Source organism: Melospiza melodia, chromosome W (genome assembly GCF_035770615.1).
Source record: "Melospiza melodia melodia isolate bMelMel2 chromosome W, bMelMel2.pri, whole genome shotgun sequence".
NCBI classification, from domain to species: Eukaryota; Metazoa; Chordata; class Aves; order Passeriformes; family Passerellidae; genus Melospiza; species Melospiza melodia.
Genome location: NC_086225.1, coordinates 13,139,778 through 13,165,158, shown reverse-complemented (window position 1 = coordinate 13,165,158; position 25,381 = coordinate 13,139,778). Strand labels below are relative to the sequence as shown.

At 45.5% G+C, this 25,381-nt stretch overlaps 1 protein-coding gene and 1 non-coding gene across 2 annotated transcripts in view; both read right to left on the bottom strand.

The window, feature by feature from the left end:
* The window catches only part of LOC134431468 (zinc finger RNA-binding protein-like), an 81,667-nt gene that overhangs the window by 42,172 nt on the left and 14,114 nt on the right, over window positions 1-25,381 (bottom strand). The gene's annotated exons all lie outside the window — the stretch shown is intronic.
* Window positions 321-462, bottom strand: LOC134431560 (small nucleolar RNA SNORA66). The gene has a single exon (XR_010031015.1). It is a non-coding gene; the product is annotated as a small nucleolar RNA SNORA66 (small nucleolar RNA).

Here is a 25,381-nt window from a genome sequence, read left to right as displayed (position 1 = left end):
AGAGGAAAATAAATAATGGGAGAGAGAGAAAGAACAGGGACCTGCTCAGGAAGCATTAATCTGTCACAAGTTACATGAAATCAAGCTTACGTTACTATTACAAAATACAATACAGTGTTAACAACACACTATGAGGTAATAGTATCAGTCTATCAACTAAAATGTTTTTGTTCTCAGAAATATATATATATATATTTGATTAGAGTTGCCTGACAGTTTTCAGTGTTTAATATTGTGAAGAGATTGTGATCATTATGAGGACTATTAACAAGATTGTGCTAACAGTTTAAGTTCTTCTGTGCTATTTTTGTACCAAACTTCCTTATCATGGTGTAGAATTAGCAGCTCAAATAATTTTATTTCTAAGGCTAATATAATTCTATGACCATGTTTATTTTATCAAATCTGTTCCCCTTGCTTCTGCAACACCATGCAGAGCTAGTGTAGTGACTGAGTTTGCAAGACCACAAGAAAAATATTCTAGAATTGACTGCTACTTCATTTTTAAAAATTGTTGTGCTATGTTACAGAAATTCATATCAACATCTTTTCTAACTTAATGCTTCTTTTTCTCCCCATGGTCTTACTGAGAACCTTTTAACATAAAGATGACCAGATACTTTCAGTTAATTAATTTATAATCAAAATATTTTTGTGTCACTGTCATTTAACTTAAAAGAGTTTTTAATCCCTGTTTGGTGATTAGTGGCTCATCATATTTGCCAAGATGAACTTACCTCTCTCCAGACTATTTTTCTAGCTCCCTCTTCCACCAATCTTTCTTGCAATTTTTCATTGCCCATATCCTAGTATTATCTATTTTTTCATTACTACAGATGGCAAAAACTCTATGGATAATTTGAGGTTTCAGCTGTGCCACTCACTCTGCTCCAAACTTTTTTCCAAAGAATCTAGCTTCCTCAGAGCAGCTTCTTGTAAAGTTACCTGTGTGTTGACAATATTTCCCTTGCATCAAATATCACAATGCACCATAAATAAGACTCAAGATCAATCCCTAGAGTACTCCACTGCAACTATTCCTCTGATAATCACTCTTCTAATTCTACTAACCACCTCTACTGGCTCCTTCTCTACAATTCTTTTACTAATTTCTAGCTAGATTATAGTTTTCCATATTGCACCATATCAAGTATTTCAACTTAATCCTAATAAATAACACTCAAAAACTTAGGCATTTAATCAAGTTATTAGAGCAACAGTGAAATACGGTATGTCAGCTGAGCTATGGTAACAAACTTCATGTGTGCTTTTTACTACAACAAAGAAAGTAATTCAGTTTAGCTTAATCCCCTAACACAGTGGGGGAAAAGTTGAACCAAATTAGAAGCAGAGAGAGAAGCTAACCGGTTGACCTGGTACCTTAGTGAGTTTTCTTTGTAGATCAATTCTTCTCTTCCCCCAAATAAATTCTAATATCCTTAACAGCATCTTTGAGTTCAAAGAATTTGAGTGCTCTTTATATGAAAAGATATGTAGTCCAATAGGCTTTACTAACTAGACAGAACTTAAAAATGACAGAGTAATTTAGGCTGAAGCAAATATTATGAGGTCGTCTGTTCTAACTCTGTGCCCAAAGCACAGCTAATAACAAAGTTACATTCGTTTTCCCAGGGCTTTGTGTCTAGTCAGGTTCCAATCATCTCCAAGAATGGAGTATCCAAGACAGCTCTAGACAAACTGTTCCAATATCTGAGCACCTCACTGTCAAAATTTTTTCCTTAGTTTATGAAAGATTGTTTCAAAAGCAAATGACTTCTAAACCGATGTTTACTTAAAGCAAACCCAGTTTGTGAACATCCAATTCAAGGTAACTTCATATTACAATTCTTACAGTATTTTAACTTACTATCAAAATAAACATCACTCTTTGACTTAAGAAGTTACAGGCAAAGGACTCGTTAGCTTTAAATCTTACTCTGCTACATTGCATTAATAATACCTTCTGCCAAATATTTTAATTCAAAATGAATGTATTTTATTCATACCACATCTATTTCTTTAGCTGATTATAAAAGTAACAGTACTTCCCCACCAAGTATGGATATTCTCAGTTCAGTCGAAGAAAGAACAGAGATAATTTCTCCCAGGCTGAGCCTGGGAATCTTAGAGGAAAAAAATTAAAACAATTATTATCTCTCTTTCTGTAACCATTTTTTATAGTTATGGTTCTCCACAGTGTGCTATCCATAGTATGCCAGTAGTGTGAGATGTTTTCACTTTGAGACCAATCAGGTCTCAGCTTAGCGAGTGAGACTATAAAGCTCGCAACTTCTTGCTAATAAAGGGATTATTCTGTTTTGCCTTCTGATCCACCTGAAGACTGGAGTCTTTCTTTCCGTCCCTGACTCAGCAGCGTCACACCAAGCTCACTTTAATTTCAATTTTTTAGGAACAACACACATTCTGCAACACTCATCTTCCATCTTGGATTTCTATATCACAGTGTTTTTACTATCGCAATCACAGCCAGTGTACAGGCTACATGTTGCACTCACTTGTTCTTCTCCATGTTCTGCAGATGTATGTTTTAGTCAATGACAGGTTGTCTTAGGCTGAAAGATTTAGCTGGGGTGTTGTCCTAGTTCGGGGCAAATTTTGGAGAGAACCCCCAAAGGGACTCCTCTAGGAAAGCAGATTCAATTAGCCCCTCCCCCCAACCAGTCCAGGAGAAAATACCTCCTTGGAGAAAAGTGGAAAAAACCCTGTTTATTAAACAATAAAACCTAAACAATATTAAACAATAAAACCCCTTGCTGGTCCAAAAGAGATGACAAACTCAGAAAGTCCCCTCCCCGGATTGCACCTTGGCTCACTCGGTCTCTTATCAGTCCCTCCGATGCTGGAAATGGGGCAGCCCAGACCCTGCCCAGTGGGCCACAGCTGCGTGCTGCCAGTGCTCTTGTGGGTGTTCAGTCCAGAGCAGGTTTAAACAGGTCCAAAGAAAAGGGAAAAAAAACCCACAGTCCAGGGAACTTCTTTCCCTCAGCTAGGTAAAACTAACTAAAACAAAGGAGAGCTCTGTCCTGCTGTCTGTCCATCCGCAGACAACACAGTCCAGGAGCAGGAATGCGGAGGAGTGAGTGCAGTGTATGAAAACAAAGTGCATGCTTCTTCTCTCCCCCCTTCACTCTCTGCAAGAAGTCTTAAAGGTGCAAAACTTATTATTCAGCATAAACAGAACAGACGATTGGGGATAAAAGCATCATATAGCCAACCCAGAACATTCCACCCCTTATCCCCATATCGTCAGCTTACTACTAAAACTAATATATATTCTAACTCGACAAACACATACATTACACATCCAATATACAGCTATACACAGACAATGGCAGTAACATTCAGCAAACAGTGATATTTACACAGAGTTCTCACCCAACAATCAGATCTACCTAAGGTACACATCGTGTTCTTCCATCTCTTTGCATTATCCCCCATGTGCAACCTGGTCCCTGAGCAAAAACAACCCCACAAATGGGTTTGTCTGTACTCGAGGCAGAATTGATCCAAACTGTCTTTCCAAACAAACCTCTGACATGTACCACTGGGACTTTGTCTCCATCTACTCTATGCAAAGGCTCAGATTGGGCAGGGCCCACTCATTTAGTAGAGACTCAGGTGTTAACCAACCAGGTGGCCTTTGCTAAATGCTGCTCCCAATTTTTGAAAGATCCCCCACCTAATGCTTTCAAGGTGGTTTTTAACAGCCCATTGTATCTCTTCACTTTGCCAGCAGCTGGTGCATGGTAGGGGATATGGTACACCCATTCAATGCCATGTTCCCTAGCCCAGGTGTTGATAAGGCTGTTCTTGAAATGAGTCCCGTTGTCTGACTCAGTCCTCTCAGGGGTACCATGTGTCCACAGGACTTGCTTTTCAAGGCCCAGGATGGTGTTACGGGCCGTAGCATGAGGCACAAGGTAGGTTTCCAACCATCCAGTGGTGGCTTCTACCATGGTCAGCACATAGCACTTGCCCTGGCGTGTCTGAGGCAGTGTGATGTAGTCAATCTGCCAGGCCTCCCCATACTTGTACTTGAACCACCGCCCACCGTACCACAGGGGATTCGCTCGCTTGGCCTGCTTGATGGCAGCACATGTCTCACAGTCATGGATAACCTGAGAAATACTGTCCATGGTTAGATCTACCCCTCGGTCTCGTGCCCACTTATAGGTGGCATCTCTGCCCTGGTGGCCTGAGGCATCATGGGCCCATCTAGCTAGGAATAACTCTCCCTTATGTTCCCAATCTAGGTCTATTTTGGACACCCCTATCTTTGCAGCTTGGTCTACCTGCTCATTGTTTTGGTGCTCCTCATTGGCCCTACTCTTGGGTACATGGGCATCTACATGGCAGAATTTCACAGGTAGCCTCCCTACCCTGGTAGCGATGTCTTTCCACTCATCAGCAGCCCAAATTGGTTTTCCTCTATTCTGCCAATTAGCCTCTTTCCACCTCTCCAGCCATCCCCACAAAGCATTGTCTGCCATCCATGAATTAGTGTAGATGTAGAGCTTTGGCCACTTCCCTCTTTCTGCAATGTCCAGGGCCAGTTGAACAGCTTTGAGTTCAGCAAGTTGGCTTGATCCACCTTCTCCTTCAGTGGCCTCTGTGACCTGTCGTGTGGGGCTCCATACGGCTGCCTTCCACTTTCGTTTCATTCCCACAATGCGGCAAGAACCATCAGTAAAAAGAGTGTATCGTGTATCTTACGGTGGCAGTTGGTTGTGAAGCCCCCAAAACAGATAGCCTTCAAGAAATCATGAGTTAAAACATAGAATGTGAGGCATTTGAGGGAGGCATAATGTTAGGAAACACATAGAGTAATTAATCAGCTAAAGCATGGAACACTATGACAGGAAAGAGATAGGGTTAGGAAGAACTGATGGGCTAAGCATGTTCAGAGCCAACAGTGTCAAACTGACCCTAAGGACTTTGCCAAGCCATAGAGACCAAGCCAAGTACACCGAGAATTGACCAAATTAGGAGAGGAGTTCAAAAGTTTAAAGAGGAAGACTCATCAGGAGACCCTAGCCCATGATGAAGGCAACCGGAACGACCACCAAGATGATCCTCAAAAGAAGTGTCCCCGCCCACGCTCCGCCTACACCACACCCCCTATGAATATGCATGCAAAGAAATGATGATGTATATGATCTGATGTAATCCTATATTCAAAACTGTATAAAAAGCTTGTTTTGTTACAGGAAACTCAGAAATCCATTTTGTGATTTCTCCGACGCGTCGCAATAAAATACCTCCTGCTTATCTGACTTAGGCTGTCTCTTGAACAGTTATTCTCGCCTTTTGGGGCAAAATTCGGTATCATTTCTGGCGACCCAGATGGGACCAGACAGGAGATCCGGGCCCTGAGAAGTCCTCCCGGGCCGAGTCCGGGGTTGGGACTCTCTGGGCGCCCTGACGAATTTTTGTCAGAAGAGACTCCCCCCCGGACCAGTGCTTTTGGTGGACGAAGAGTACCCTGCATCTCCTGCTCCAATTAAGAGGTATTTCAATTGTTTATTGGTTTTGGAATAAAGCGCTTTGTTGGGAAACGGGGGTCAGACGTGACTGCCCGAAGGGAAAGATGGGGGACGCCCCGGTAAAGAATCCCTACTGGGTTAGAGTCCCAGAAATAGAAACGCAGGTTAAAGTCCTGCTACTGGGTTAGAGTCCCGGTAATAGAAATGCAGGTTAAAGTCCTGCTACTCGGTTAGAGTCCCAGCTACTGGGCTAGAGTCCCAGCATTTGGTTTTGTGAACGCAGAAAAAAAAAAAAAAAAAGAAAGAAAACGCAGGTTAGAGTCCTGCTGGAAGGAGTATTTGTTTATCTTGGTATCTTTGGTCTGTTTTTACTGTGTGGGAAACTGTTTTAATATTGTGTTTAAAGTTATAATACTGTGGATTAAGGGTTAAGAACTAAGATTGCTCTCTGAGAGGTCTGTCAGCCGGTGATCTTTTTGTGTCTGTTCTATGTGTCTGTTGCGAAATCTTACAGAAAACATCTTTATACTGTCTACGGTTGCGATTGCATGAATCTGGCAAACCGGTATCTCACGGTCTGTAGGCAACCTCTCGTGACCAAACCTGGTAAAACAGTCTGTTCTGATATAGACCATAAGGTAGGAACTATTTCATAAAGATGTGTGGGTGTGGGTGAGAGTGAATGAAACGCAGCATCGCTGCGAAGCAAGAGGGAGTCCCACTCTGCATTGGCTCACAGTGCTTGTGAGAAAGGGACTGATCGGGTTAAACAGACACAGGGAATAGCCATGGGAGGTCAACAGAGTAAGGACGTAAATATGAAAACCCCCTTAGGATGTATCTTAAAGCACTGGAAGGACTTGGGAGGGATTCCAGGGGGAAACATAAGTAAAAAGACACTCCTTAAATATTGCACACAGTAGTGGCCGTTGTATAAGTTAGATGACAATGAGAAATGGCCACCGGAGGGAACAACTAATTATAACACTATTCTACAACTGATGCTCTTCCTCCGTCGACTTAATAAATGGGACGAAGTGATGTATGCTGACATGTTCTTTACCCTAAGAAACAAACCGGAGTGGCAAAGAGAGTGTGGGGTAAACGTAGCACCTCAGGACCCCCTGGTACTAGCCCTGGAAAAGGATAAGAAAGGTTCAAAGCCTAAAGAACGTTGCTGTGATGCATGTAGCATTGGGCAACAATGTCTTAAATTAACAAGAAGAGATAGTAGAAAAGAGAGCGAAATAAGCCTGTGGGAGTACCATCCATTCGCCCCAGGACGGGAAGGGCCTCTTCCCAAGCCAAAAGAGGAACAAGAGGATCCTAGCCCATTAAGAGAACTGGACCGATGGTGGAAATCCAGGTTTGGGCACAGCCCTCAGAGACTAGACAACAGTTGGGGGGAAGATAGCCCATTAAAATCGGGGATTGACAGGAGGGAAAGCAGCCCGCAGGGACCGGATAGTCCACAGGGGTCGAGAAGCTACAGGGATGCTGACAGCCCACCCAGACTAGAAGCTGAAAAGGAAGAAGGCAGTCCACATGGAGCAGAGAGCCGAGGGGAGACACGCAGCCTGCCCGAACTAAGCCCATGTGGGGACGGTACCACACCTAGGAATGGGAGTTTAAGAAAATCAAGTTCCTGTAGAATAGAAACCAACACACCGAGGACTGAAGACAAAAGTAGCACACCGAGGACTGGAGATAAAAGTAACTCACTGGGAGGCGGCATCTCTAAGTTGGAATATAGTGAGAAGAATGACAGCGAGACATGCGAAAGGGAGGCAGAGAGCAGCTCACAGAAGCTGAATATAGTAATTCAGATAGAGGATAAGAGAGATGGAAGAGGAATAGAGGATGAGGAGGACAGTAGCCCAGAACAAAATAGGCGCCGGCAGATGCGGGAAGAAAGGCGACAGATGCAGAACGAAAGGCGGTTGGATTGTGTAAACCATGCTAGGGGAGTAGTAGGAAAAGAGTTAACTGAAATAGAAGGGGAAGATGAAGAACAAGGAAAGGGAAAGAGAAAAGAGAAGAGAAAGAATAGGGAAGACATTGAGACACAGGAAGAAGATCCCAGAGAGGAGACCAGCCACTCGTATTATACCAGATCTGCAGCACGGAGGGAAGCACAGCAAAGAGAGGAAGGGAACCATACAATAGCTCCTCTCCGACAACTTATGCCAATGGTAGGAGAAAGGACTAGGGTAAAGGTGCCGTTCTCCACGAGTGATCTGAACAATTGGAGGGATGAGGCAAGGAACTTCAGGAGAAATCCAGAGGGAGTAGCGAAGAGGTTTGAATTAATGGCAAGGAATTTAGATATTGATTGGGAAGATATAGAGGTAATGCTGTCAGAATTGACAGATACAGAAAGGGAACTCGTATTGGAGACAGGAAAACGACATGCTCAAGTATTATCAGGGAGACTAGAAGATAATTTCCCCAGCAGTAAACCAGAATGGGACCCGGGCAACGAAGAGCATTATCGGCAACTGGTGCAGTATAGAAAACTAATAGTGATGGGCTTGCGTAATGCGATCCCTAAGGCTATCAATTGGTCGATGTTATATGACATCAGACAGGGAAAGGATGAGACCCCATCAGAGTTTTTGGATAGACTTAGGGCAGCCATGAGACAATACACACCCCTGGACCCAGCAACGGAAGAAGGGAAACAACACCTGTTAGGATTAATGATGGGACAGAGTAACCCAGACATCAGGAAGAAATTACAAAAGCTTGAACATCCAGAAAATAAAAACCTGGAGGCGTTGCTGAATGAGGCATGGAAAGTATATAATAATAGAGAAGTGGAGGAGAAGAAAAAAGAAGACAGGAAGATAGCTCGAGTAGTGGCTGTAGCAGTGGCAGCTCAGAAGACAGGTTACTCGGAACCTGGAACTAGGGGAAGAGGTAGAGGCAACCCAGTAGGAGGGAGAGGGAGACTCCAACCCCACCCAGCTAGAGTAGGGCCAGATCAATGTGCATACTGCCTACAGACGGGACACTGGAAGCGAGAATGCCCCCAACTAAAGGAAAGGCTGGTGGCCACTACTACTACCACACAGCAGGAAAGTGAATGAGGGGGACCGGTGGGCCGTACCCTAGCAGACCCACTGGTTAAAATGGAGCTAGGGGAAGGTAAAAAGGAATTGGACTTTTTGATTGATACGGGAGCAACTTTTTCGGTTTTAAATCAAGAACTGGTACCTAAAAGTGATGAATTTGTACAGGTTGTGGGAGCAACAGGCCAACCAGAAAAGGCTTACTTTTTGAAACCCATTAAATACAAAATTGGGAAACAAATGGGAATTCATCAGTTTTTATATTTACCAAATTCACCGAAACCCTTATTGGGAAAAGACCTATTGGAAAACTTGGGGGCCATAATAAAGTTCAACAAAGACAAATTGGAATTTCAAGTAAATGAGGAACGACTGATCACGGCCCTAAGCCTAACAATCAGTTGTGTGGAACCTAAACCTGAGAATCACAATTTCGAGCGAATCCTGAGCGAGGCATACCCATTAGTGTGAGCTACTGATGTACCTGGAAAATCAAAACAAGCAGCACCGATTGTTGTTGAACTTAAAAACGGGGCAAGACCGGTGGTAAGAAAACAATACCCTTTGAGGATAGAAGACAGGAAGGGGATTGAGCCCACAATCAAAAGGTTTCTGGAACTGGGGTTATTGGTAGAATGTGAATCGGATTTTAATACACCAATCCTGCCAGTAAAGAAACCTAATGGAGCTTATAGACTAGTTCAGGATTTGAGAGCAGTTAACGAAATAACTAAGACATTACATCCGTTGGTTGCTAATCCATACACGCTTTTAACTAGACTGAAAGATAATTTGGCCTGGTTCACCGTATTAGATCTAAAGGACGCATTCTTCTGCCTTCCCTTGGCTCCCGAGAGTCAAAAGATTTTTGCTTTTGAGTGGGAATCTGTAGATAAAGGAAGAAAGACCCAACTTACCTGGACGGTATTGCCTCAAGGATGGGTCAACTCCCCCACGATTTTTGGGAATCAGTTAGCCAAAGACTTAGAACAGTGGGAAAGGCCGCTGGGAGATGGCACCCTTCTGCAGTACGTAGACGACCTCCTAATAGCAACAGCAACAGAGAAAGAATGCATTGAATGGACTATTTCCTTGTTAAATTTTCTAGGCTTAAGTGGATATCGAGTCTCTCAACAGAAGGCACAGCTGGTGCAAAAAGAAGTGGTGTACCTGGGATACGAAGTCTCCAGAGGACAGCAATCCCTGGGAGCAGCTAGAAAAGAGGCCATCTGTCAGATGCCTAAACCAGAGACAGTGAGAGATCTGCATGCCTTTCTGAGGATGACAGGTTAGTGTCGGCTATGGATCTACCAGTATGAGATACTTGCTAAACCACTGTATGATTTATTGAAGGAAGCTAAGGACGTTCTAGTTTGGACCCCAGAGGCAGAAGGGGCCTTCAAGAAGTTGAAACTGGAGCTAATGAGAGCACCGGCCTTAGGTCTCCCAGATGTATCAAAACCATTCTGGCTGTTCTCCCATGAACGACAAGGGATGGCCCTAGGAGTCCTAGCGCAGCAGTTGGGACCACACAAGAGAGCTGTGGCCTACTTCTCCAAGCGATTGGATGAAGTAAGTAAAGGATGGCCAGGCTGTCTGAGGGCAGTGGCCGCAGTGATAATCAACATAGAGGAGGCCAGGAAGCTCACGTTGGGCCAAAAGGTGACTGTGTTAGTATCTCACACTGTGTCGGCTGTGCTGGAACAGAAAGGCAACCATTGGTTGTCGCCTTCCAGATTCCTAAAATACCAGGCCATCCTGGCTGAATCAGATGACGTAACCATTCAGGTAACTAACATTGTGAATCCAGCTTCATTTCTAGAAGGGAGAGCCCCAGCAGAACCCATCGAACATGACTGCCTGGAAACAATTGAAGCCGTCTACTCCAGTCGCCCAGATCTCAAAGAAGAGCCGCTCGAAGATGCGGACAACTGGTTCTCGGATGGCAGCAGCTTTGTGAAGCGAAGAGTAAGAATGGCTGGCTATGCAGTCACTACTACAGAAAGGGTAATTGAGTCGAACCCCTTGCCTGCAGGGACTTCAGCCCAAAAGGCAGAGCTAATAGCTCTGACTCGAGCCCTGGAATTGGCAGAAAACATGCAAATCAATATATAGACAGACTCTAAATATGCCTTTTCCGTTGTACATGCTCATGGGGCCATCTGGAAAGAAAGAGGACTATTGACTACACAAGGAAAAACAATCAAACATGCAGAAGAGGTTCTGCGACTGCTAGAGGCGGTCCAACTCCCAGCACAAGTGGCCATAATGCATTGTAAGAGACATCTGAAAGGTAACACTATTCCAGAAATAGGAAACAGGAAGGCAGATACAGAAGCTAAATTGGCTGCCGCAAGAACTAAGGAAGTGGAAATAGTGGCCCTAATACCAGGAGAGCTGGATACCGATACCCAGCCAGATTACCAGGAATCAGATCATAGATGGATTCAAAGAAATAAGGGCAAAATGTTAGAAAATGGTTGGGGTCAATTGGAAACAAGACAGTTAGTAATACCAGGAAACGTGATGTGGCAGTTTGTAAAAGCAGAACATGAGAAGGCCCATTGGGGTCTAGACCCGTTTTACCAATATTTGCAGACCAGGATAGCAGGACCGAAATTATTTACCACTGTAAAACACGTTACGTCCCGGTGCGAGCGGTGTCTGAAAAACAACCCGAATACGAGAACCAAGGTACACCAAGGAGCCATAAACCAAGGTAAATTCCCAGGTGAAGTATGGCAGATTGATTTTTCTGAACTCCCAAGAAAAGGGGGGTTTCAGTATTTGTTAGTGTTAACTGATACATTTTCTGGGTGGCCTGAAGCATTCCCTTGTAGGACAAATAAAGAAAGAGAGGTAACTAAAGTACCGTTGAATGAGATCATCCCACTGTTCGGGGTACCGAAGAGCATTTCTTCGGATAGGGGTACACATTTTTGTGCAAAAGTAGTGAGAGCAATAAGTAAAGCATTACAAATCAAATGGCAATTACACATGCCTTACCGTCCACAGGCCAGTGGGCAAGTAGAAAAGATGAATCACCTTATCAAACAGCAAATTGCCAAAATATGCCAGGAGACTAATTTGCAGTGGTATCAAGCTTTACCTATTGCTCTGCTAAGGCTGAGAGTCAAACCAAGATCAAAAGAAAAGTTAAGCCCATTTGAAATTTTGTATGGTAGACCTTATGCTATGCAAGTTGTAAATGGAGAAGCCATAGACCAAATCGGAAATCAATACATTTATGATTATGTAATTACGGTAGGGAAACAGTTTGATAAAAATGCTACTGTAATGATAGAGCACCAACCTAAACAACCTGACTGTAAATTGCATCCGTTTAATCCCAGTGATTGGGTGTATGTTAAGAATCTTTTAGGAAAACCCCTACAAGAAAAGTGAGAGGGACCTTTCCAAGTGCTGCTGACCACCTTCACCGCGGTGCGGATCAAGGAGCGACCTACGTGGATCCATTATTCACAGGTCAAGAAAGCTCCAGAGAACAAACAAGAAGAAGAGAACAAACAAGAAGAGCAGACGTCATGATCCTGACTCCACCTCAAACCTTTGCAACTCTGATCATTGGACTCTCAATAAGTATAGCTCTTCCCCAAGACTCTTCCCCAATAGACCCATGGTCTCATGTGTGGGATCTCAGCACCTCAGGATGAGGGTGCAGAGTGACTAAGACCACCCTTGGGGGGCTCGGGAGTCCTGGAATGTTGCCAGAAGTGTCTGGTGGCAGGACTTTGATCCTACACAGGAGATGACACCTGTATGAGGACTGGGAGGATTTTACTGGGTGAATGGTGAAGGGATAAGTTAATTAAGGTGTAGAACACAGGGTTTAGGATTTCTGTACAGGGGGGTCTAAAGAAGTAAGATGGAGGAATTGGGGCGTGTCCTGTCCTTCTTCTTCTTCTTCTCGGCCTCCATCTTCTGTGGTGATGGTGGCACTTTGGGATTGGTCTTTACTAGAAGTGCACCGGTTAATAAGAGTAGAAGGTATTGGGGAAAAATTATAAATATTGTACACGTAACTTTGGGTATAAAGATAAGTGACCGCCCCAGGGGCTGCGGGAGTGTGCCCATGGCTGACATGCTGTGCAGACCTCTGTTGGGCTGAAAGAAAATCTTTTAGATAAACAATTAATAAACACTGAGACCAAAACAAGATCAGAAGTCTCTCCTCGTCCTTTGAAGCGCGGGCTGCCCAAGGCCACTCTGGGCCTTTCCAGGTCTTTGAAACAGCCGAGAAACCGAGCAAGTGGCATCCCTGAGCTATCTCCGGACATAAATCAGCCAGCAGGAGAAACAGAAAACCAACAAGCATAAATCAACCTAAAATAAATCAGCCTAAATCAGCAAAAAGCAACAAAGAAATCTACAAGTGGCGTTCGCTGTGTGGGCTACTCCCCACCAACCCTTTCGGGGGGGGATCAGCCCTGAAGAGCTGAAGCTCAAGAGCTGAAGAGCAAAGAGGGCAGCTCCAATCTAGGACGAGTTCTCAGGAGAGCACTGATAGCTCCTGAGGAGAGAAGCCTGAAGAAAAAAGAAAAAGAAAAAAAAAAAAACAAACGGCCAGAAGAGTCTGCAAAAAACAGCAGTCACTGAGAATTACATCTCTCAGCTTCTACCGAAGACAGTTCGTAGCAGAGCAGCCCGGATCGGAACCGGAAGGCGCCTCTGGATTCTTCTCCTGTGACCTGCTGGACAGAGACGGGAGGCTTCGGACAGCTCTGACGACAGATTCGGTGAGAAGGTCAAAATATAAGAACATAATTGCACACTCTCCCAACAACAACGGGAAATTTTGTCCGCCTTACAAGGCGTGGCTCAAACACACACAGAAGAGATCCCAAAGAAAGTATTAAAACAGCTATTGTTGTGGGCAAGGCTTAATTACCCACTGGCCGAAACATGCCTGCTATTCGAAGTGGGGTTTTGGCAGGAAATCAATAGGCACTGATATTTCTTAACGAAAAAAAAAAAAGACGAGACAGCGTTAAAGCTGCTCTCGCCGGCAAGGGTAATGCTGGAAAAGCATATCGGTTCAGTCGAAAAGACTGGGAGAGCAACGAAAAGTTGCTGCACCCTCAGCAGAAGGGTGGGGGAGCAAGGCTCCAAAGAAAAAAAAAAAAAAAAAAAATTATTTCTGGCCTTAAGAAGCCAGGGGGAAAGGGCTCTCGAGAAAAGAGAGCAGGAAAAAATATTAAAGCCCCCGGTCCCAAAACCCAGAAACCCCAGGAAGCTCCTAAAGCGTCCTGAAACTCCGGAGAGTACAGGGGAGTCAGGATCGGAGGGGGGGGTGAAGGGGGACAGAGAAGGGATCGGGGGGGGACGCTTCCTCGCGGGGGCACGGCGCGGTAGCGGCGGAGCAGGCGGGGAGCGCGGGAGAAGAGATACCGGGAGACACGAGTCCCGGTGCGGCTTTTGTCAGCACGGCGCCGGGGGGTGACGGCCGTCCCGGAGACGCGCGCGGCGGGCAGAACTCGCAAAAACCCGCGGACAAATTCGGCTCGAATTGCGGGGCGGGGCGGGCCCGGGTGCCGGCGGGGGGCGGGCCGTACACACCGGCGGGAGGAATGGACACAAGAGACAGAGTCAGGGGCAGACCGAGGGAGGAGACCTGGGAGGTGGAACAAGGGAGAGAGTGACGTCAGCCCAGGAGAGACGGGGAGAGGCTCGGAGAGCACGCATGCGCAGAGAGTAGAGCGCGGGCGGGGGCGGGCCCGTGACGTCTCGGGCGAGGAGGGGCCGTGCTCGGGTTCCTATGTCCCAGCGGCTCCACACCCTCTTCAGACTTGGTACCTCTGGATGAAAACCCTCGGAGTCCCAGTCCCTTCCCTTCAAGGGAGACGTTCTGGTGTTCAAGCTCCATTTCCAGCTGAATTAAAAGCCAGGCAGACACGGTCTCAAACGAGATCACGAACACGGCAGTCGACAGGACGAGGGGCAGTCGAGCTCATGCTGTCGTCCGACCTGGGGAGGCCGGTGACAGCGCCACCTAGTGGGGGGCAAGGGTTTCGCTTGTATCTCCACAGATCGAGGTCTGACGTGGGTGTCGGCACGACACGTGAAACCATTTCGAGTGCGAGAACATGAAAACGTGGATCCGAGAAACAATGATTCAAGTAACAAAGAGACGAGTACTCAGACAGGAGTCGAGACTCAGACTGCACAAGACGACTTGGAAGAGAAATAAAAAGAAACTAAGGACTTTGGGGGAATTCTCTGTTAAGGTCCTGAATGAAAAGCGAAACAATGATTTCACATAGAAGCGAAGCCATGAGTTTTATGATGCTTATCTGCATCGTTCTTTCATTCATTGCAGTAAGCAATGGGGGTAATATACCTATTAGTCAGCAAAAGCAAAATGTGTGGTAGAATTCTTTGACATCTCTCCCATTTGGAGAGGAATTTTAAGGGTAGGATTCTATGTTTTAATAATTCTACTAGTCCTCATACTTGTTATCCCATGCATATTTGCATGTTTAAAACACGCTATGAATCGGATAGCGAAAGAAGTTTTCCTAGTGCAAACAGAAGGGGGAGATGTGGGATCTCAGCACCTCAGGATGAGGGTGCAGAGTGACTAAGACCACCCTTGGGGGGCTCGGGAGTCCTGGAATGTTGCCAGAAGTGTCTGGTGGCAGGACTTTGATCCTACACAGGAGATGACACCTGTATGAGGACTGGGAGGATTTTACTGGGTGAATGGTGAAGGGATAAGTTAATTAAGGTGTAGAACACAGGGTTTAGGATTTCTGTACAGGGGGGTCTAAAGAAGTAAGATGGAGGAATTGGGGCGTGTCCTGTCCTTCTTCTTCTTCTTCTCGGCCTCCATCTTCTGTGGTGATGGTGGCACTTTGGGATTGGTCTTTACTAGAAGTGCACCGGTTAATAAGAGTAGAAGGTATTGGGGAAAAATTATAAATATTGTACACGTAACTTTGGGTATAAAGATAAGTGACCGCCCCAGGGGCTGCGGGAGTGTGCCCATGGCTGACATGCTGTGCAGACCTCTGTTGGGCTGAAAGAAAATCTTTTAGATAAACAATTAATAAACACTGAGACCAAAACAAGATCAGAAGTCTCTCCTCGTCCTTTGAAGCACGGGCTGCCCAAGGCCACTCTGGGCCTTTCCAGGTCTTTGAAACAGCCGAGAAACCGAGCAAGTGGCATCCCTGAGCTATCTCCGGACATAAATCAGCCAGCAGGAGAAACAGAAAACCAACAAGCATAAATCAAACCTAAATCAAGAATAAATCAGCCTAAGAGCGCAAAGAAAAACACCAGAAAATCTACACTCATGCACACCAGTGTATCCACCCGGAGTTGGGATTGAGAGGACCCCATTTTGAGGTTTATGCCTTACGTAACAATCAGCCATACGCGAGTGAGATATGGCATCAGTCCCCCATAGTAGCACACAAGAGAGACCAAATCCAAATTGGGTGTCGAGAGCTTGATCCAGTAGAAGAAAAGAAAACAAGGCGGCTAGTACTAACAATTGAACCCTTGGAGCCAGCCTCTGAACATAACCTTATTACCTTTAGTCCAGTGAGAATGAGTAAGCCCACTACCTAGATTCAGCAAAAGGGCCCAATTTCATGTCAGTAGAGTGACTTCAGGGAAGATCCACCCAGATCACAACCCCGAACCTCAGTGATTTATAGAGAAGATTCGCTTGGGGAGCTACATCCTCAAAACATAACCTATAACCCTCACCCCCTTCTCTATCCTGCAAGAAAGATCGTAGCATCTAGTGGTCCTGAGGAAGGAAAAGCACAGTGTGAGATGGCATTTAGATTGGATCAGTTGATGACGTTCACATGTGAAAGGGAGTTGAAAACGCTCGAACGGGGTTTCAACTTCCCTAGGCGTGTCGCCATGTATAAGGTAGAATTACCGAGAGACGTGATTTCATTGTATCCAGATTTAGACTTGCCCCAAGAAACCACTCGACCGGTGGAATGTAAAGCAGTACATAACCTAACCTTTATAAGGCCTCAGGTGATAAGAAAATCTAATGAACTAAAATTATTGTTAGACCCCACTTATTCCCTGAAAAAGGTGCAGATGAACATTCACACCGATATTACGTACTTGCAAAAAGATTGCCGACCATTTGTACAGCAAAGCCTTAAGGGATGGAATGCATGGCTAGCGACAAGGTTTCATCACAGAAGAGCAAAAAGAGATTTAAGTGGATAGATTGGCACCAGATTTAGTATAGTGAACACGATAGATCAAGAGGTATTAGTAAACAAATTGAGTACCGTCACGTCGAACTTAGGAAAGCTTAAGATGCCCCTCAGTTCATCCATGCTTACATTAGCTGAAACACAATCGCTAGTGGTAAAATTACTAACCATGGTAGCAAACCATACTGCAGAAGATTTTGTAAAGCTCGCTGACTACACAGGAGAACTTAGCAGAGACATTGCACTCGCTATCCAATGTTTTCAGACGCAACAATGGGTACAATCAGTAGCGGCAAGAATAATGAGAGAAGGAACGTCAAGTATATTACCTCAAGAAATAAGGGAAACAATATTAAAAGACAATCATACTACACGATTTGAGAGGGACCACCAGGCTTAGTGGCAATTAGTGAACTTCACTTATGAGCCTCAACAAGAACACATTGAAGCTTATGTCCTCACCATTAATGCGGCAGAGGAAAGAGCTATCTTTCCCATCCTCACTCTAGGGACAATGCACCAAGATGTCATTGTCAGGCCAATAGACCATAACATCTAGGCCAGTTATGATTACACCAAAAATAGGTGGCAGTCGATTAGCACAGAAGCATGTATTCCTAGAAGACAATTAGGCTATGTTTGCGAAAATGCTGTAGTAGAAGCCGAAGATTTATGCTTAGATGCTGAAAATAGTGTATGTACCTTAGAAATGCTTCCGCATGATAGAACACAATCACAAGTTTACTATATAGGAAATGGGTGTGCTTGCGTGAGGACAGCTTGTGACAACGTCACTATAGATAATTGCCAAGAAAAGACTAACAACACTAACTTCTGTGTATGTAACTTTACCAAGATCATAGGTTGTGATTTTCATTACACTGTCCCAATAACTACCCAACAGCTAATTAACGCAGATTTCAACCTATACCAAGAGATACCGAAATTACAAATAGGAATGGACGTCAAGATTCTTAAAGCAATGCTCGCACATCCCAAAGTAAAGGAATTGGTGCAAAAGGTAAACCAAACGACTAAACGAATGGTATGGCAAGTAGAACATAATTCAGAGAAGATAAAGAACGTCCTGACCGAAGTAGAACAAGTGGGCCAGCATCATTGGTGAGATATCTTTACAAGATACTCCCCAACAGCTACACAGGTCTTCCACTACCTGGTGCACCCAATGCTAATAGTAATAGCAGTTCTGTTACTATTAACTCTCACAAATATTTGTATGTAGTGGAAACTAAGAGTCATAATGAAAAGGACCCAAATGGTTTAGGCTATGGTACGAGCATATCAGCGCCCTACAGGGTCAGAACTTGATGAAAGAATTCGTAAGTTACAAGAAAAAGGGGAGAATGAAGCCCCCAAAACAGATAGCCTTCAAGAAATCATGAGTTAAAACATAGAATGTGAGGCATTTGAGGGAGGCATAATGTTAGGAAACACATAGAGTAATTAATCAGCTAAAGCATGGAACACTATGACAGGAAAGAGATAGGGTTAGGAAGAACTGATGGGCTAAGCATGTTCAGAGCCAACAGTGTCAAACTGACCCTAAGGACTTTGCCAAGCCATAGAGACCAAGCCAAGTACACCGAGAATTGACCAAATTAGGAGAGGAGTTCAAAAGTTTAAAGAGGAAGACTCATCAGGAGACCCTAGCCCATGATGAAGGCAACCGGAATGACCACCAAGATGATCCTCAAAAGAAGTGTCCCCGCCCACACTCCGCCTACACCACACCCCCTATGAATATGCATGCAAAGAAATGATGATGTATATGATCTGATGTAATCCTATATTCAAAACTGTATAAAAAGCTTGTTTTGTTACGGGAAACTCAGAAATCCATTTTGTGATTTCTCCGACGCGTCGCAATAAAATACCTCCTGCTTATCTGACTTAGGCTGAGTCTCTTAAGCAGTTATTCTCGCCTTTTGGGGCAAAATTCGGTATCAGTTGTATGGTGGAGTTTCTTCAGCACGTGTCACTTCTTGTTCCTCTTCATCAGCGAGACCAATGTTTTCACCTTCTGGCCAGTTTGTAATTATTTCCAGAATCCCAGGGTGATTCAGTTTTCCAATACAGGTGATCCATTTGCTCCATGTAGCACTGGTGGCATGGTGGGTGGTGGGAACCTTTGCTTTGAACATCCACCCCAATACTGGTAGTCGGGGTGCCAGGAGGAGTTGTGCTTCAGTGCCTATTACCTCTGCGGCAGCTTGGACTCCTTCATAGGCTGCTAACATTTCCTTATCTGTTGGAGAATAGTTGGCTTCAGACCCTATGTAACTTCGACTCCAAAATCCTAGTGGTCGGCCTCGAGACTCCCCAGACACCTTCTGAAAAAGGCTCCAGGACAAACCATGGTTCCTGGCTGCAGAGTAGAGCACATTCTTCACATCTGGTCCTGTCCTGACTGGGCCAAGGGCTACTGCATGAGCGATCTCCTGCTTGATCTGGGTGAAGTCTTGTTGCTGCTCAGGGCCCCAGTGGAAAGTGTTCTTCTTATGGGTGACCAGGGAGAGAGGGCTCACAATCTGACTGTACTCAGGAATATACATCCTCCAAAAACCTATGGCACCTAGGAAAGCTTGTGTTTCCTTCCTGCAGGTTGGTGGAGACATTGCTGTGATCTTGTTGATGACATCGGTGGGAATCTGATGCCATCCATCTTGCCACTTCACTCCCAGAAACTGGATCTCTTGAGCAGGTCCCTTGACTTTGCTCTTCTTGATGGCGAAGCTGGCTGTCAGGAGAATCTGGATGATTTTCTCTCCTTTCTCAAACATTTCTGCTGCCATCTTCCCCCACACAATGATGTCATCAATATACTGCAGATGTTCTGGAGCCTCACCCTTTTCTAGTGCACTCTGGATCAGTCCATGGCAGATGGTAGGACTGTGCTTCCACCCCTGGGGCAGTCAGTTCCAGGTGTACTGCACGTCCCTCCAGGTGAAGGCAAACTGAGGCCTGGATTCTGCTGCCAGAGGAATGGAGAAAAACAGGTTAGCAATGTCTATAGTGGCGTACCACTTCGCTGCCTTGGACTCCAGCTCATACTGGAGTTCCAGCATGCCTGGCACAGCAGCGCTCAGTGGTGGAGTCACTTCATTCAATGCTCAGTAGTCCACAGTCAATCTCCATTCTCCTTCAGATTTACACACAGGCCACATGGGGCTGTTGAAGGGTGACTGAGTCTTGCTGACCACCCCTTGAGTCTCCAGCTCATGGATCATTTTGTGGATGGGGATCATGGCATCTTGATTCGTTTGGTACTGTTGGCGGTGCACTGTCGAGGTGGCAATTGGCACTCATTGCTCTTCCACGTTCAGGAGTCCTATTGCAGATGGGCTTTCTGATAGTCCAGGCAAGGTGTTCAATTGCTTGACACCCTCTCTCTCTACAGCTGCTATCCCAATTGCCCACCTGAGTCCCTTTGGGTCTTTGAAATACCCACTTCAGAAGAAGTCTAGGCTTAAAATGCATGGGGCCTCTGGGCCAGTCACAACAGGGTGTTTCTTCCACTCATTTCCAGTCAGGGTCACCTCAGCTTCCACCAAAGTAAAATCCTGCGATACTCCTGTCACACTAGCAATAGAAACAGATTCTGCTCCCACATGTCTTGATGGGATTAATGTGCACTGCACACCAGTGTCCACCAAAGCTTTATATTCTTGTGGTTCCTATGTGTCAGGTCAACGAATCCACACAGTCCAAAAAACACGGTTTTCCCTAGCCTCTATCTGGCCAGAGGCAGGGCCCCTCTAAGCCTGGTTATCCTTCTTTCTTTGGGCATATGTCTTGGGGATTCCTTCAAGGGGATCAAAAATATCGTCATCATCATCATATATGGCAGTTCAGTTATGGGCCACTGGAGCTGCTTCCCTTTTGGAACTTCCTCTCTGAGTCTTCAGTTCACGCACCCATTGTGCCAGAGTAGCAGTAGATTTTCCATCCCATCTCCTCATGTTTTCTCCGCAATTGCGCAGGAAGAACCACAGATCAGCTTGTGGGGTGTACCTTCTCTCTCCATCTGGGGAAGGTCTGCGTTGGGTACCAGAACCTTCGATCTGTACTGCTGAGATTTGGAGAAAGCCCTCTTTAATCTCCTCCCTCAGTTTCTTGTGATTCTCCTCCATCTTGTCTTCTAATTTCTGCAGATGTGTTTCCACCGCTGCAATTCTGGCATGTGTTGGGCCATGTACAGCATCCACATATGCTCGGAGCTTCTTTGCCATATCAAGCACAGTCTCCTCACCGTCATCCCACTTCATTATTGCTAAAGCAGAAGCATATTTCTGTGGCTCAAGTCATACAAGTTTTTGCCACATCACAGATGTACATGGTACCAAGTCTGGATTTACAGTGTTTACGTCATCTGAGAAGACAATCTCTGCCACTGCCATTTCCCTCAAGCATTGAATCCCTTGTTCTATGGTCTTCCACTGGGTTTGCTGCATATAGAGATCATCTGCATACAGGTATCTTTGTGCTACACTTTCCAGGACCCGTGCCCAGAGGCTGTGAGGATTAGCCCCCCTCATCATTCCTTGGTGATGACAGGATCATGTGACAGGGATCCCAAATGCCTCGCTTCACTACCATCCAAAACTGTAGCCTCGCCTGCATCATCCCAAAGATGGACTAACCAACTAATTATGGATTCATCAGGTCTTCGAGTGTAATCCTTTCTTAGGCTATGAAGGTCCTTCAGGGAATAGGACTCAATAGTGGCTTCTAATGTTGTGTCAGTTGCTTAAACTTTGGCTTTTGTATCAGTAATTGGTGTTGAGGGTCCTTCCCCTGGATCATCATCCTCGGTCACTGGCCAATTGGTTTTGCTTGTGTGCTTCTTTCCTGCGGCTACTGCTAGTAGCTTAGGCTCACTGTCTGCTGTAGCTCCAGCCTGAGTGGCTGGGGTGTTGGCTGCAGCCTGAGTGATTGGGATAGCTGTTGATTTATCTCTCTGCCCCCCTTCCTCTGTGTGCTGCCCCACAGTATCTAGCAGTGTGCGATAAGCATAGGCCAGGGCCCAGCTTATTGCAATGAGCCTTTTCTCTTTAGAGTCATCATGGCACTTCTGACTTCTCTTTCAGGTATTTCCCCACCTCAGCTGGGTTCTGAATTTGTTCACGTGGAAAATCCCAGTCTACAGGGTCTGAAAATTCCTTCAGGGTTTGGCTCATATTTTCCCATTCTCCACACCACTCAGGATTTTCCACGTCTGGGTCTACTTCTGGGTCAGGGGTCTCATCAGCTCCTCTGGACATCTCAGCCCTCATTCTAGAGAAGTTGCAGACCATATAGAGGAAGCTTACCAGATTAAACACCAGAAAGATGGTCTCTTTAACATTTAGGGGAAACTGAACATTCTTGTAACATATGTTAGAAATAATTCATGCTATAAAAGAATGTATTTTATAAAGATTGTGAAATCCAAACGAGTGTCTGACCACAAGCAGCCTGAGAGGCGGATGTCTATTCAAACTCCGAAATTCCTGAAGATGGCCAGATAATGATCGGCATTTAGCTCAAGAATAGTAGTACCCAGTGTGATGATCACCGTGATGATCACCGTTATCCCGAGTCATTGGAAAAGCCTAAGAACGATCATCACCCAGTGGATAACATCGATCAAGATAGCCAAAGTTGCCAGAAAGATACATGTGAATACGTGACTTCCCGGGACTCGATCAACGCTGGCTATCAACCAGGAAACGGCGATTGTACAGCTCTGCACAGTGAAAGAACCAACTATGAATATGCAGAGTTACAAAAGAAACTTGGACTCCTTCACCTCGGGCATAATAAACAGTGTAAAACATCCCCGCTAGAAGTGGCTCTTGTGAACAGAGGGGGATTCAATGAGATAGAGGTCGGATCCAGGTTCACTCAGTGCCGATCCCAGGCTCGACACTGTCTCTTTGGCTGTGGTGGTTTTGAGGATCGTATTTTGGTCACGGAAAAAGATAAATCTTTTCACAATTCTTGATAATTTGGCTTTCGATTGATCATTTATAACATTCTCAAAAACTGACATAACAGATTCAAAGGAGAAGGAGGAAAGGAAAGGCTGGAAAGCCTCATTGCCTGCTCCTCCTCCAACAAACTGGAGGCAGTTACTAATAAATTCCAAAAAATAGATTCTTTCCCAGTTTCCAGATACTAACACACACACTATCACTCTAGATTCCTTTTGGGACACAGTAGGCAGAAGAATGTATACCCTCCAAACTAATGCAGACTTTTCTGTAACTCAGTTTCTACCCTTTTTTCATTCTATAACCAAAGCCGTAGAGAAAACAAATATAAAAAGCTCAGTTCCTGTGCAGTCTTCCCCTGGGGAGGGAATCCAGACCTTATATCTTCCACCAGAGACTCTCCCTTCAAATGCTAATCATGCTGATAACAATCTTCCCCTCTCAGCCCTTGAATCCAGTCCTCTGCTTTCTCTGGGTCCTAATGCTGCCTCTGGGGCTGTTTCAACCTGGATCCCCCTTCCTGGGACAGGGAACACAGAATTCGTGCTGCTCCCACCCACCCCATTCGCGCCTGCGGGGTCTGCTTATCCCTAGGCCCCCCACTGGATGCAGCAAGCACAGATTCTGCTCCACCAGTTGCGCATCCTACAGCATGCTGCCTGTGTCCTCCCTCCACATTAGCTCCGAATGTAACTGCACCGGTTTCTATCAGTCAACCACCCCACCCCTACTGTGACCCTCCCCACCCCTGCCGCCGCCCCCCCACTCTCGCATGTCTTCCTACCCCCGCTACCATTCCTGCCACAGCAGTAGGTCTTCTCCCTGCCTGCCTGCCCACTGCAGCCCCAGCAAACCACGCTGTATGCCCCATTGTACCCGCGGCAGCCCCTGCCAATCCCACTGCCTCCTTCCCACCACTTCTCCCTTGCCCCCATCCCCAGGTTTTGCAACTGCCCACCCACCCTAAGGGTCCCCTGAACGGCACCTCCGAGACCCCCCATGATAGCACCCCACTTCCCCACGCGCCTCAATTCTGCTCATGCTGTGCCACTCGTGGCACTGCCATTCCAGCTCCACTGCTGCCTCCCTCTAGCCAAGCCCTGCCATGTGCCTCCTCACATTCTCTCCACTCCCATACACCCCTGCAAAATCTTGCTCCAACACGCCATAAAAAGCATAGGGCACTGCCTGCTCACTGTCACTCCTCCTCTGAGGACAGCAGTGACAGCGAATTCAATTCTGATACAGAGGACATTGACCCATAGCCTCTAATCAAAATGGAAGCCACTCCGGCAGGAGATTGGGAACTAGCTCAGAAAATTTCTGCCTTCCCAGCAAATTATATAAAGGGAAGAAGAGGAGGTTCCACTACTAGAACAACGTGGGAACCTAACACAAATAAAGAACTAGTACAACTGCGAAATATAGCCAAAGAACACGGTAGAAGTTCACATATTTTTAGAAATTTCCTAGAAGCTATTTTCTCAGCACATATTTTAGTACCCCACGATGTTAAAAATACTGCCCACTGCCTTCTTTCCCCAGCAGAATATGTTATGGGAAAGGCATTGGAAAAGACAATTAAAAACATTATCAAATGTCACAGACACATTTTATGACAAATCCTTTCATTAGGATTTTTTCTCCTGAGAAGCTGAGAGGCCTCAGGAAAAAAATGTAAACAGTAATTATCTGCTGCTGTGGAATGCAACAGGTGTATCTTTGATTGGTCTCATGTGGATGTTTCTAATTAATGGCCAATCACAGTTTAGCTGTCTCGGACTCTCGGTCAGTCACAAGATTTTGTTATAATTTTTTTCCTTTCTTTGCTAGCCTTCTGATACATGGAGTCAAATTCTCATCTCTTCCCTCTTCCTGGGACCCCTGCAAACCACTACAATTGGTGACCTCGAGTGAAGAAAAATTCCTCATTTGGTGAGCCCCCAGAGGAGCATTGCTACACTGGGTGAACCCTGAGTGTGTGGCATTGATGATCACCACACAAGTGACCACAGAAGTGGCTTCTAGCCTGGAGCTGAAGAACCGAAGACCCTGAGTTCACAGCCAAGGCTGACCACAGGGAGAACCTTTTGAAAAGTCTCCCAGACAGGATGTCCAGAAACCTTCGCAGCACAGAGCAGCCTGATGAAGCCCAGAGGACACTGTCACAAGGTACTGTTAACTCTTCCCTTTATGAAAATGCTGCCCTTCGCAGAATGTGGGCTGGTATTTGGCAGAGGGTGCCTATGGAGACAGAGGTTCTGTTCTCTCCCTAAGAGGAGAAAATTATTGCCCTCTGTCAAATATGGGGTTGTGAAGACAGTTCATATGGTGACGAGACATTTTTGTGAGTTTTTCAGATGGACAAACTTCCATGGATTTTTTTGTGGTGTATTCCCTCAATTCATACATACAGGAATGCATGGAATTCATTTTTGGGGAGGCTCTTTACCAAGGGTTTTGGATTTCCTCGAATTTATCTGGCATTCAAAACTCTCTTCAAAGTTTTGAAACAGAGAGAATTTTTAATTGAATGGATTGCCGAATGCAGAGGTCGTGCTCCCTTCCCTCCAGACTCAGCAGGAGAGGAACCTGTCCAGGGA